Raw genomic sequence first — 11,427 nt, 5'->3', positions numbered from 1 at the left:
TAATCTTTAATCTTACTCTCTCTCTCTCAATTTTTCTAAATACTATTTTCTAATTACATTTATGTAACAAATTAATCTGAAACGCAAGAATATTCGGCGCATCTTAACGCGTATATTCATTCATGTACTTTTGTATTCTTAACACAATAATTATTTTAAAACTTGGTGCGGTGAAATATATATGATATACGTATGTCGTCAGTTCGAGCGATACGTGAAGCGCGGCGCGGCGGCCGGCTAGTAGCGTCGCTATGAAGTTAGCCGTGCAATCTTTGAATCCGTCCGTTAACGCTAATTCGCCAGATGTCGTGGATCTCGAACTCGCGCTATTCTTTTATCGTGACTAATTGTAAGTGCGCATACAGTTAATACCGGGAGTGCCGTGTTAAACGCCGCGCGAACGTAATTAACCGTTTTTTTTCCGCGAGTGAGTGTCCTCGTGCCACGAAGGTGCAGCGACGGGGGAATCCGAGAGCCGAGAGGAGGACGAGGTCTGGGAGGCATCGGGCAACGGCGGAATAACCCTGCGGTAAATAAATTATTACCATTTATATACGAATAATAATGACTGTTCAATTACACTTTTATTGTTATATTATTCACGTAATAATTATTATTTATACTATTAGTAACACATATCTGTTTCTTGCGGGCTTATGTCCATTTCTACCAATGCAGATTAATTTTAATCTCGGTTTAACTTTATTTTTCATCTCTTTCTACGTCTAAGAATTAGAAGAAGATGAAAAGTAAATTAAACCGAGATTAAAGTCAATATGCATTGGTAGAAATGGATATATTAATCGTTTATTTTCAATTACATTTCCTAAAACGAATGATTTATATGAAAATTATAGAAAGAAAGATTTCTATGTATAAATGTTAAAAGAAGCTTGCATCTAACGACAAAGTTTTTCGTAAAAACTATGTAAATAATTTAATAAATATATTTACTTGAAAGAATAAAGATTTTGACGCGCGCAGTTATTATATTTCCTGAGATAATCATTGCGCGCATATGTACGTAGATATCGATTATCTTGAGCGCTGCTATAATTTGATTTGTACATTTATATTTTACAGATCACAACGTAGCGACGATGCAGTTACGACTCCGCTGTTGCGCATCGGTGCCGGTGAGTCATCTCTCATTTTAAGTTACAATGAAATCTCGACATAAAATCGTCGTAATCTGTACGATTTCCATACAATTTTTATATTAGTAATTGCTCTCGAGATGTTAAAAGCTCAGAAATATTTTTGATATTTCTGAATTTCTAATAGATGTAAAAATTACACGATGATTATATGCCAAGATTGAACAACAACAAATCGCGGATATATTGCCTCTTACGTTTTCAGTCTTCAATCTCTTCGACAAATTGTAAGTCGCGAGATCTTTCGAACAAAAAGCCGCCCGATCTTACGGTAAGAAAGACTCAAGTGCACTCGCGCGTCGGCAGCGGCTCGTTTCTTTACCGAGACGCTCCATTAAACATCCTCAACTACTTCTACTTTTGCACATTTTTTAGAGCTCGTTTACCTCCTATTGTTTCGCCTCGGCTCTTCCTCCGATTCTACTTGTCAAGGAAAGCATTTCTTCCCTCTGGCAATATTAATTGCGATTAATAAGTCAAAACAATTACGGAACAAAATGGAGAAAATAAAATGTTTTCCCGTCCGCGCGGTTGCATTAATTATTTCTCTAATTAGTAATTTCCATTGTCAGATCTACGACGTTGTATTTTTTCCCCCGTTATTAGAAGACGAGTGACATACACTTAATTTCTCGTGACTTCTGAACAAAATATCTCCCGCAAGGGCCTCGCCGTCATTATTTTCTGAGAGAAGGCCTGGCCTATCCTCGCACCGAGAGCTGCATTACACGAACAGACCGTATTCCGCACCACCTACTAACCGTCAGAGCGTGGCCGGGTTTTCTCCGCATTTAGCACCGAATTATTACGCCCCCCGAGCGTTCTCCATTCTCGCCATTTTACCTCTTCTCGCGTAATCTGTCGCACTGCCGAGCGGAACCGATGCCTAGGGACGTGGGTGGCACGACGGGGAAATGAGAATGTGAAGGTGAAACTGCTTCCTGGTTAAACGTCGCGTTTTTTGACAAGTTTGCGGTTCTCGCTGCATCACGCTGTCATTATTTTTCCACACGGTGTCGTCGCCCTTTTCACCTGCGATCGAACGCGAATCGTATATATAGCTGCGGAATACTTTTGCTGCAACGATTCAACACGTTGAAGAACGCGCGAGGTTGCGCGTGACAATTTCAATAAATTCTCAAGTGTTTATTGTCAAAATCACATATTCAAAGCTGCAAGAAACGTGAGAATATTTTCCAAAGCCGCATGGAAAATAATAATGGAAAATAATCTCCTCTTTTTATATGAATTAAATCAAAATAAATGTAATATTATTCTCTTTTGATGAAACTTCCGTTTGCCGGGATTGTGAGAAGCTCAATTACGCGATGTATATCAAATAAATATCTCCGTTTTCTGAGTTTTAGTACGAGACAGGAGCGTGGAAATTATGTGCAATTTTGTACGTGACTTTTATGAATCCGTCGCGACTTTACGACTCGGAAGACACGCTCGCTCCTAGGTATCTAGATTCTTTCATTACATCGATGTTCTCGCAAGTTACTGCGATCCGTCGCAGATCCGTTGAGTGTGTGCTCTGCACTCGAAACGGCTCAGCCGCCCTTTGTATTTGAATATTGCTGTCCGGGATCAGCGGGGCCGTCTGCACGTTCGCCTTCTCGCGGACACCGATCCAGACATGTCTGTTAGTTAGCACTCTACAAAAAACCCCCCTACAAAAAACCCTACAAATAACACATATGCAGTAAACGCGATCATTTCGCCACGTTCATATTTCTTCATATCGACAGCAATTTCCAAGGTACTTTCTTATATTGCTGAAGGCTCGCGTGCGCTTCTTCTGTCCGAGATCAAAGGAACACGAATATATGGCTGCGCCGGATATGAGAATTTGGGCGCCCGTTTTCGATAGGGAATTTGCGATAGGTCTATTCCGTTACAAATCTTTCGCCGCCAATAAAGGTCTTTATCCGAAAAAGCTTCCGCGGGGGATTACGAGGACGGTGGTTTCTCTATTGGCTTTCCCCGGGGCCAGGGGAGCTTCGAACGTTCTCTCCGTTCTCCAAGCGTTTAATTGGGATTTTATACGACGAATTAGACTAAAAGGCTATTCGCGTAGAATCGTTTAACGAGTATGGAAGAAAACCTCGGACGTCGGGCTCGCGCGCCGTCCGTCCCGCGGATATCCTGCGCACGACGGATATTTAAGCTCGCTGACTTTCCAACACTTTTTTCTCGCATAATACCCAGGCAAGACTGCTTGAAAAAACACCTGCGAAATCGTCTGGCTACTTTGCGCTCTCAGTTCAGGTGGACGACGGCCCGTAGAAATCTTTTCCAACTATGTAATGGGCCCGCGCTAAATCATTCCGCTAAAACTTTCAAGCGCGCTGAAAATATATTTTTTCGTATTATTTGTAATGTTGTACGTGAAAACGATTTTTTACTTTCATTATTTTTTATTATAAAATAAAGATATAACACACAGACTGAGAACAAAAGAGCTTGGAACTATAGAGAGCGTGTTTTACACGAAGAATCATCCCCTTTTCAATTAAATTACGTCGCTTTCTGTTATTTTATTATTATAAATCAATGTTGCGCAATGCTGTTTACGTAAAAAAGTTATTTTAATAATTATAACATATTTGATTGCTACAAATGAATTAATAAACGTTCGTTTGAGAAAATACAATTAGTACATTTGCTGGTGTGCACGTAAAGATTAAGCGGTGTAAGGTAAAACAAATTATGCGCAGATTGTCCGCGAAATTATTTCAAAGGCCCGTGTAAAAAGATAATATGGCGTTTGATACGTCGCGATTGGTGTCCGGTACCTCGTTACGATGGATTTACGACGGGCAATACACGCCGACCGATTTTCTTGTCTATCCGCTGGCAGTCGATGAAAAAGGAAGGACCGTCCGGGTGGACGAGGGGGAGGGGGGCGTGCAGGACGAGAGGAGACGACGGGGAGGATAGGACGGAAGGCACGCTTCGTCGATTCCGAACCCCCCTTGATTCTTCCCACGTCCATTTCCCTTTGTCGTCGCGTTTTCCTGCGGTTGCCAGCACTATGGCCGCTCTACATCGTGGCCGCCCTTTTCCCCCCCTATCGATCGCGAAACGCGAAATGGGGATTCCCTTAATTTAGACCCCGTTTTGATGGAACACTCGCCCGATAATGGATTCGGGATGCTTTGACGTTTGGACGTTTCCCGTACAGAGTACTCTGATTTAGTGTGGATTTGACTCGCGGAAGAGCGAAGAACAAAGGCGCTCATAAAGAAGGACCCGGGACCGATGCTCCCGATGCTGGGACAGCGTTGGATAAAAAACCGTTAATGTTTCTATACATCGAGAGGGATAACGCTAATAATAGTTAAGACAAAGAAGCGCCGTGGAAGTTTCTTTCGATCTATGCCTATAATAATCCGAGAACGATTTTACGTCTTGAATAAAGGAAAGTAATCGTGAGAGAGCGATAGCTAATAAAGCTGCAGATTTCAATAATTACAGACAAATGGAAGAGAAATAAATTATAATCGGATATAAATAGAATTAGATTGCTAAATATTAACACTGCAACAACGATAGACTCGCGCAACAACAGCTCCTATTAATTTCGCTAATTTTCCATTGTTTGCTAATATGTGCGCCATGTTTCTCAGATCAGTACGCACACATTTTTCGCGTATTTTTCACACGTTAAGCTCAATTTACGATTATACACATGCGGTGAATAAACAATTGATGTTTACTCTGCTTCAAAATGCAAGCAATTATCAGTACCATAGCAAAACAAGAATTGCTATATTTGGACAATTACCGCTGCTTGTTGAAAACTGACAATATTTTCAAATAGCTCGCGCGTCGACACGTACGGGAACGTAAAAATCTTTATTCAGCCAACGATTATTACTCGTTTCTAAAGTGTCGAGACGCTTGCTTCGTTTTTTCGCTAAGCAGGTGATGGCGGATATTGATAGGACCTGCCGTAGAGCCGTACGGATACTTTTGTATCAATTTTTTGGCTTCATTCAGTATTTGAGTGCATTGTGCTCGGCGAACAATAACTCATCTCGATATTGCTGGGTTGGCTCTCACATCCGATATTCCCTGTGCATATCGATACCGCTTACTCTTTCCTTTCGTCCCTTTCCGCTCTTCTCTCCTTCTCTATCTAATTCTCACGCTATGTAAATCTTTCACTTTCTCTTTCTCGCTCACGCTTTGCCTTTCTCTCTCTCTCTCTCTCTCTCTCTCTCTCTCTCTCTCTCTCTCGCTTCTACCTTTTCTATCAATAAAGTGCATGCCCGTTTACGATTTTACGAGGCGAGACGAAACTTCGTCCATTAACCCGTGACTTATTAGTCGTCGGCTGCGATGCACACGAGCTGCAAGCGATCACGTCAATAACATATTTGGCTGATGAATATAACATATTCATTGAAATGCTAACGAGGCAACGAGTATGACGCGTCTGCCGCCAAATAAAGTAGACGAAATTTTGTTGAAATGCGGTATCGGCACGCGGAGGTTCGCCTTTGTGGGGCTAAAAGTGTTTCATTCAACGTATTTTACACATAGGTATGCATAACTGCAACTACTTTATAATTTCGGAACAAATTATTCGGGTTTGACCTCGGAAAATCGCTCGAGTTTCGATCTCGCTTGTTATCGACTTTAACCTTCAGTTCTATACATAAATAATGTATAAAATTATTAAAAACATTAAGAACGACTCTTTTATCGTTGTGTAATGTCGGTATAAAATTTTTCTATAAAAAATGCATTGCTTGAGAATCTCTTTTCCTACTGCGATCATTAAATCGAAAATCGTAATGTACGTTATCTTTGAATTACATTTAACATTTTTTCCCTCTTCTAAACCATCTTGAATAAAATTATAATTCGCTCCCAAAATTCACGAGGATATTTTGCCTGCAACTTAGCACCTGCTCGCATTCTCTCGGCTTCTACTACGCTCCGCATCTGTCACAATCCCAAAGATCTCTCAATACCTGAGCCCGGTTGTCTGATACTTTCTTGCAAAATAATCTTTCGTGACGGACCTGGACGGCCTTGCCAGGTGTTTCTAGAAAGCATTGAGTTTAGACGAGCTTTATACAAGTATTCAAACCAGTTTGAACATGAAAGAAGATTATTTTTAAAAGATTCTTCATATATGACGGAGTCGTGTGAGAGTTAAAGAGAGAGGGAATGAGTCACACAAAACAAAAATTTTCAACAAGAATTCGCAGCAAAGTAGTTTAATAGGAGATACAAACAATTGAGTTATTTCTCGCAGCTTCCTTTTCTCAAGGGTTAAGTCAGAGTTCCTCCGGAGTTTAGAATAATCTCTCAGTGTCGCGTGGCGTCTTATTATGCGCGCCGGAGGTTTCGCGCTTTCGTTTATGTTTGCGCGGCACGTGGACTTCTCTCACTTGTGGGATTGTCTCCGCTCGACAGGATGGCGGGCACGAACGGCGCTAGATAATGAAGGATGGAGTCGGCTGCTGGCCGGCCGACACGGTCAGTGTTTGAGAAGCACTAGTCCGGTCCCAGCAGAGTGGTCGGTCTTCTGCAAGGCTATCCGGCGACGGACCCGGCGACGGAACGGGCCACTTCCCGTGGGAGCCTGTTCCATCTATCGCTACCTGGCCGAGTGTCTGAGCGCGTGAGTGAGAAACCAGGTTATATGCAGATACGTACTCCCTCGCCGTTCCCCGTACTCCCAACCCCTTCACGCGACCGCCATCCCCTTCTGCCTACTTTCCTCCGGATTGTCACCCACGAGGATCTCGCAACGGTACCCCGCGGTACGTGCTACGCCGAGAAAAGGAGCCTTTCCCCCTCACCACGTACGCTACATACACGCGCGCGCGCACACACACGTACACAAAGGACTCGTTCTCCACTTCGTGCGATATCCTCCGGCTTTCATCCTTCGCGAATCGATATTACGCGTAGCGCCACGTCTACTTTAAAACCACTCTCGACGTTTTCTCTTTCTCGCCCGCTCTCGACGAAACCTTGGAATCGGAGGCTCTCTCCGACAATGGCGAGAGGGTAATGTTGCTTCGATATATCATTTGCTTTTATACCACGCGATACGCGCGTAAATCTCTCTTTCGTAACATATATAAAAAACGGACTCCCTCTTTATTTTGTCAATCCTATAAAACGTATATAAATTAATTTTTTATACATTTTACAATTTAAAATTAATTTCTTAAAGATATATATGGAAACAATCGTTTTTTTAATGACAAACGATTCTTGAGATACACAAGAATTTCGATGAATATTCTTTCCGCAGTGTGGTTTTTTTTTCGAAGAAAAAAAGATAGGACGTTGAGTTAAGACTTCATGGGCTCTTACGAAAAATGATGAAATTATCTGCGTTATCCTGGATGACGGGGAAGCCATCGCACGTGCAGGGCACGCGCCTACTCGAGTTACGAAATAAATGATGTAAACGTAAGTTTTCAAGACCTCCGGACGAGCCAGATGCGTAAAGTTTTTTTCCCGGAGGACTCGATTGGATTGCCGGAAGTTTTATGTTGCTTCCGTCCGAAAGGATGTTAACGAATCCTTATCGAATTTATATGGCGGGGAATTGATTCGGATTGACAGGAAGAGCGATAAAACACTGAAAATTCTCTCGAGCTGCTGTAGAAGTCTTGACGATTTGTCCAGTCTCACGAAAATTTTTCATTTAATAGCGCAACGAATGCAAAACGACAGTAATTACTCGTTCGGACTGAAGCACACTCGCGATTTTTCTTCGCTGTTTGCGTCGCCATTGTTTCTCCGTAACTGAGACTCGTTATATGAACCGGGCTGGTGGTCCTCGAGCGCATAATAATCTCCTTTACCCTACGATACGTCCGAGTAGCTGGTATTTTGCATGAAAATGGGCAGATTGTGCGATTGTCGCGTAAAGGCTTGCACGATTCCATTGTCAATGTTACGTGCGCCATACCGAATAATCCCGTTCGATTGAAATTCACTAATCTTTTCTTTCTCTCGCGTGCACCAAATTACACGGTACATTTGCTTCTACAGCAACTATACGATTTCGATAACACGAACGTCAACATTTGTTTCTGTCGTTTGGCAGTTTCCGCGTCGCGCAATTCGCGGCACTTTATTTTTTTGCTTCCTCGCAGATGCTTTTTCCGGAACGCGAGATGTAATCTGCATATAAGGGAAGAGTGCAGTGTATTATTCGGAAGCACCGCGCGCTTCGCCGTGTTTTTAATCTTCAAACCTCGTTGACGACGATCGATCATCGAAACAATTTGTCGTCGCTTGGTGATTCGCTTATCGCTGGATCGAGCGGCGAAAAATAAAGGAAAGTTTGCGACAGTAAATGCCTTCACGCCGTCCGCGTCGCCGACGACGACGAGTTCTGTCCGCGTTCTGGATTCGTCGCGGCGCGGCGCGGCGCGGCGCGGCGCGGCGCGGCGGCAGATCGTTAATCACGTTAACAGATCGAAGCAGCGAAGACCGCGATCCCTCGAATATCCCGGGCGCGCTGTTGCTTTACTATTTTTCCGTCCTTCGTACTTCGTAATTCTCCACTGTCAGATTCGATTAGACGTTTTCCTTCCGCAGGTCGGATTATGCGAGAGGGTCTCTCAACCGGGCGGGGAAAAGAGTTACACTCTCTCTTCTCTCTCTCCGCCGCTGCTGGGCTTGCCCTGCTTCCTTTCGCACGGGCGCGGGAAACTTCTCCGCAACTATCCTCCACCCTGAGATCTGCGTTTTCTTTCCGATTTTCCTCTTGAAATATGTATAATGTATATAAGCGCTCGTCCGTTTCGAAAGTGGGAAACTTACCTGGCCGCTCTACGGCCGGGCTGACTTTTCTCTCCCGGTGTTTCTTTCCATTCCGGTTGCTTCCGAGATTACGAGATTTCATTTAAATTATAATCGCGAGCGCCATAGCGACGCCCAGACTCGAGTGGATTTAATTAATAGCGTCTACGGGAACAGCGCCGGAAAAAGGGGACGGATACCGAGGAAAGAAGAAGTCGCAGCGGAATCGCGGACTCGTCTCGTTAGCTAGGACTTAGCGCGCCGGACGGAAGACAGTTCTCGTCAAACAACGGAAACGAGACGAACTAACGATTAGTCGACAATTTCTTCCGCGCTGTTTCTACACTGGAAAGTCATTATTCAAACCGCGGTTTTAAGTCTACATTGTTTTTACAATAATAGAGAACAAATACAATAAATAGATGAGATATCGACATGATTTGTTGTTTGTAACTACTTTCATATTTTTTTCTTATGTTTATTACAACGTTACACCAGACTAGGGTATCTTTCTTAGACAATAACTATTTGAGAAAAGCAGGATATAATATTCCAAGAAATGAACAGTTGCAAGCTCTTAAATTATTACACTTCGAGAAGTGTACGGAATGCATTCTCGTATTCATGGGTACTGTACGCGATAGGCTTAATCTAGCCAATATGGTAACGGCTGGCAATAACGCATTCGCATCTCCGTCGAGACTTCAATGATGGCCGGTGCGCATCCATAAAAAGGGATCGCTACCGCCCCGTTTTTCAAGCCCGTTTAACAAGCTCGACATCAAAGTTTGTGCGTAATGTAATCTCTATGTTCGGAGTTTTTAAACATTGACGAGGTACGACACGCAGCGCGCCTGGACGATAAATAATTTAAGCTCAAAGCTCTCTTAACGGTGTCGCGACGGTCGTGACGTGCCGCTTCATCGAATCTATTCAGGCTTGGGAAGAAACGGAAGGATGAGAGCGGCTGGCGATGTTAAAGGCAATGGTAAGAACGAGATCGTAATCGAATGGACGGAGGACAAAAAAAGAGGACGGATGAAATCAGACAATAAAAAAAGGGGCGGACGTCTACTCGGTCTTATTTAATTCGTATATACCGGATGACGTAAACGTCGCACATTTTCTCTTTTCCATAAATACTAAAGATTGAGAAGAATATAGTTTGTTTCTCAATGTCGAGGAGTACGAATAGCTTTTAAAATCACTAGCGATTAAAGATTAAAAAGTTTTCACGAATGGACGTTCACAGATAACGATATAACGAAAAGACAAACAAAAGATTATTTAATTGTGTAAAAAGGAGCTTCATGCTTTTCAAAGACAATTAAATTTACAATTTTATTATCAAGATTTAATATAAAACATTAAGAAATTATTCATGTAAAATATGTCACTATTAAAGAGCAGAATACATAATGTAATATTTAACGATGAAAATTAATTATGAAAGAAAATAATTAAAATTCAACTAAAGAAAATAGATTGTCATAAAGATATTCTTGATGGAAAAATAGTAATATCTGAAATATCCCGTAGCGTTGAACGTATAGTGTAAAAGACGTCTCCAAGAATCGAGCCAAGTAGTATCTCCGGGAAATTATAACGGACGCTCAATTTAAATCCTTAGGGATACACCTGGAAACCCGAGTGGTTCTTTCTATGCAAACTCGGCTGACTCTTACTTAACAAAGCGTAATTTATCGAGCCGCGGAAGCGAGATGGAGAAAAAGGATGGAGATGGGGGAGCCTTCTCTTCTCGATATTACGCGTTTTCCATCTCGTCGCTTCCGTCTGCAGCTCTGGAGAGCAATCTCGGTACGACGGACGGGCTACGTGTCTCGCAATTTTTCAAACTATTGCGTCATAACACCGGTAATCAACTATACGTACCGTGATAACACTGAGACGTGCGAGAATCTCATTTACGCGCTTTTCCCGTCCGTATGCTCGACTGCGCATAATTTTTCGTACGTTTCTCTTTCGTTTTTTTTTTAATTTTAGAAATACCGACCTAGAGTAAAAAGCTCCTGGCAACTTTTAAGCCATACAAGTCGCATTTATTTTCCGACTTCTTACATTACATGCCATTTATTTTTCTCCTCGATTTTCCTTTTCTTTTCTCTTGATAATAATATCACGTGATTGCTCCATATCTAATAATACTCATATAAAACCTAATAATACTCATACAAATATATACATGATATTTTAGAAAATAAATAGCAAGTAACACATTAACAGATTTGGAAATCGGGATGTTGCGAAGAATTTGGATGATCAAACTCGTTACGCCGCACAGATTTCGGTAACAGTGAAAAATCCAATAGCGATAATCCTCGAACGCTCGTAATAACGTATCGAACGTTTACGCTCATTTTCACAGAAAGTAAAAGGGTTCTCTCGTTCGCTCCCCACGCCGATCCTCTCCCTTGCGAATACCATGGGATCTCCGCTGCAGTGCTGCATTATTTTCCACGCA

At 42.4% G+C, this 11,427-nt stretch overlaps 1 protein-coding gene across 1 annotated transcript in view; it reads left to right on the top strand.

Moving 5' to 3' along the window:
- Nucleotides 1-229: 229 nt before the first annotated feature.
- The window catches only part of Ed (hemicentin protein echinoid), a 228,477-nt gene continuing 217,279 nt past the window's right edge, over nt 230-11,427 (top strand). Inside the window, exons 1-2 of the mRNA XM_071712358.1 lie at nt 230-529; nt 1,084-1,136. The gene's annotated coding sequence lies outside the window, so the exon portion shown is untranslated. The remainder of the gene's footprint in view (nt 530-1,083; nt 1,137-11,427) is intronic.

The sequence above is a fragment of the Temnothorax nylanderi genome, unplaced genomic scaffold (assembly GCF_030848795.1).
Source record: "Temnothorax nylanderi isolate EJ_2023f unplaced genomic scaffold, tnyl_v1.0 TNYL_tig0005_pilon, whole genome shotgun sequence".
Taxonomy (NCBI): domain Eukaryota; kingdom Metazoa; phylum Arthropoda; class Insecta; order Hymenoptera; family Formicidae; genus Temnothorax; species Temnothorax nylanderi.
Note: the sequence above shows the minus strand (reverse complement) of the source record. Positions and strands in the feature narration are given on the sequence as shown.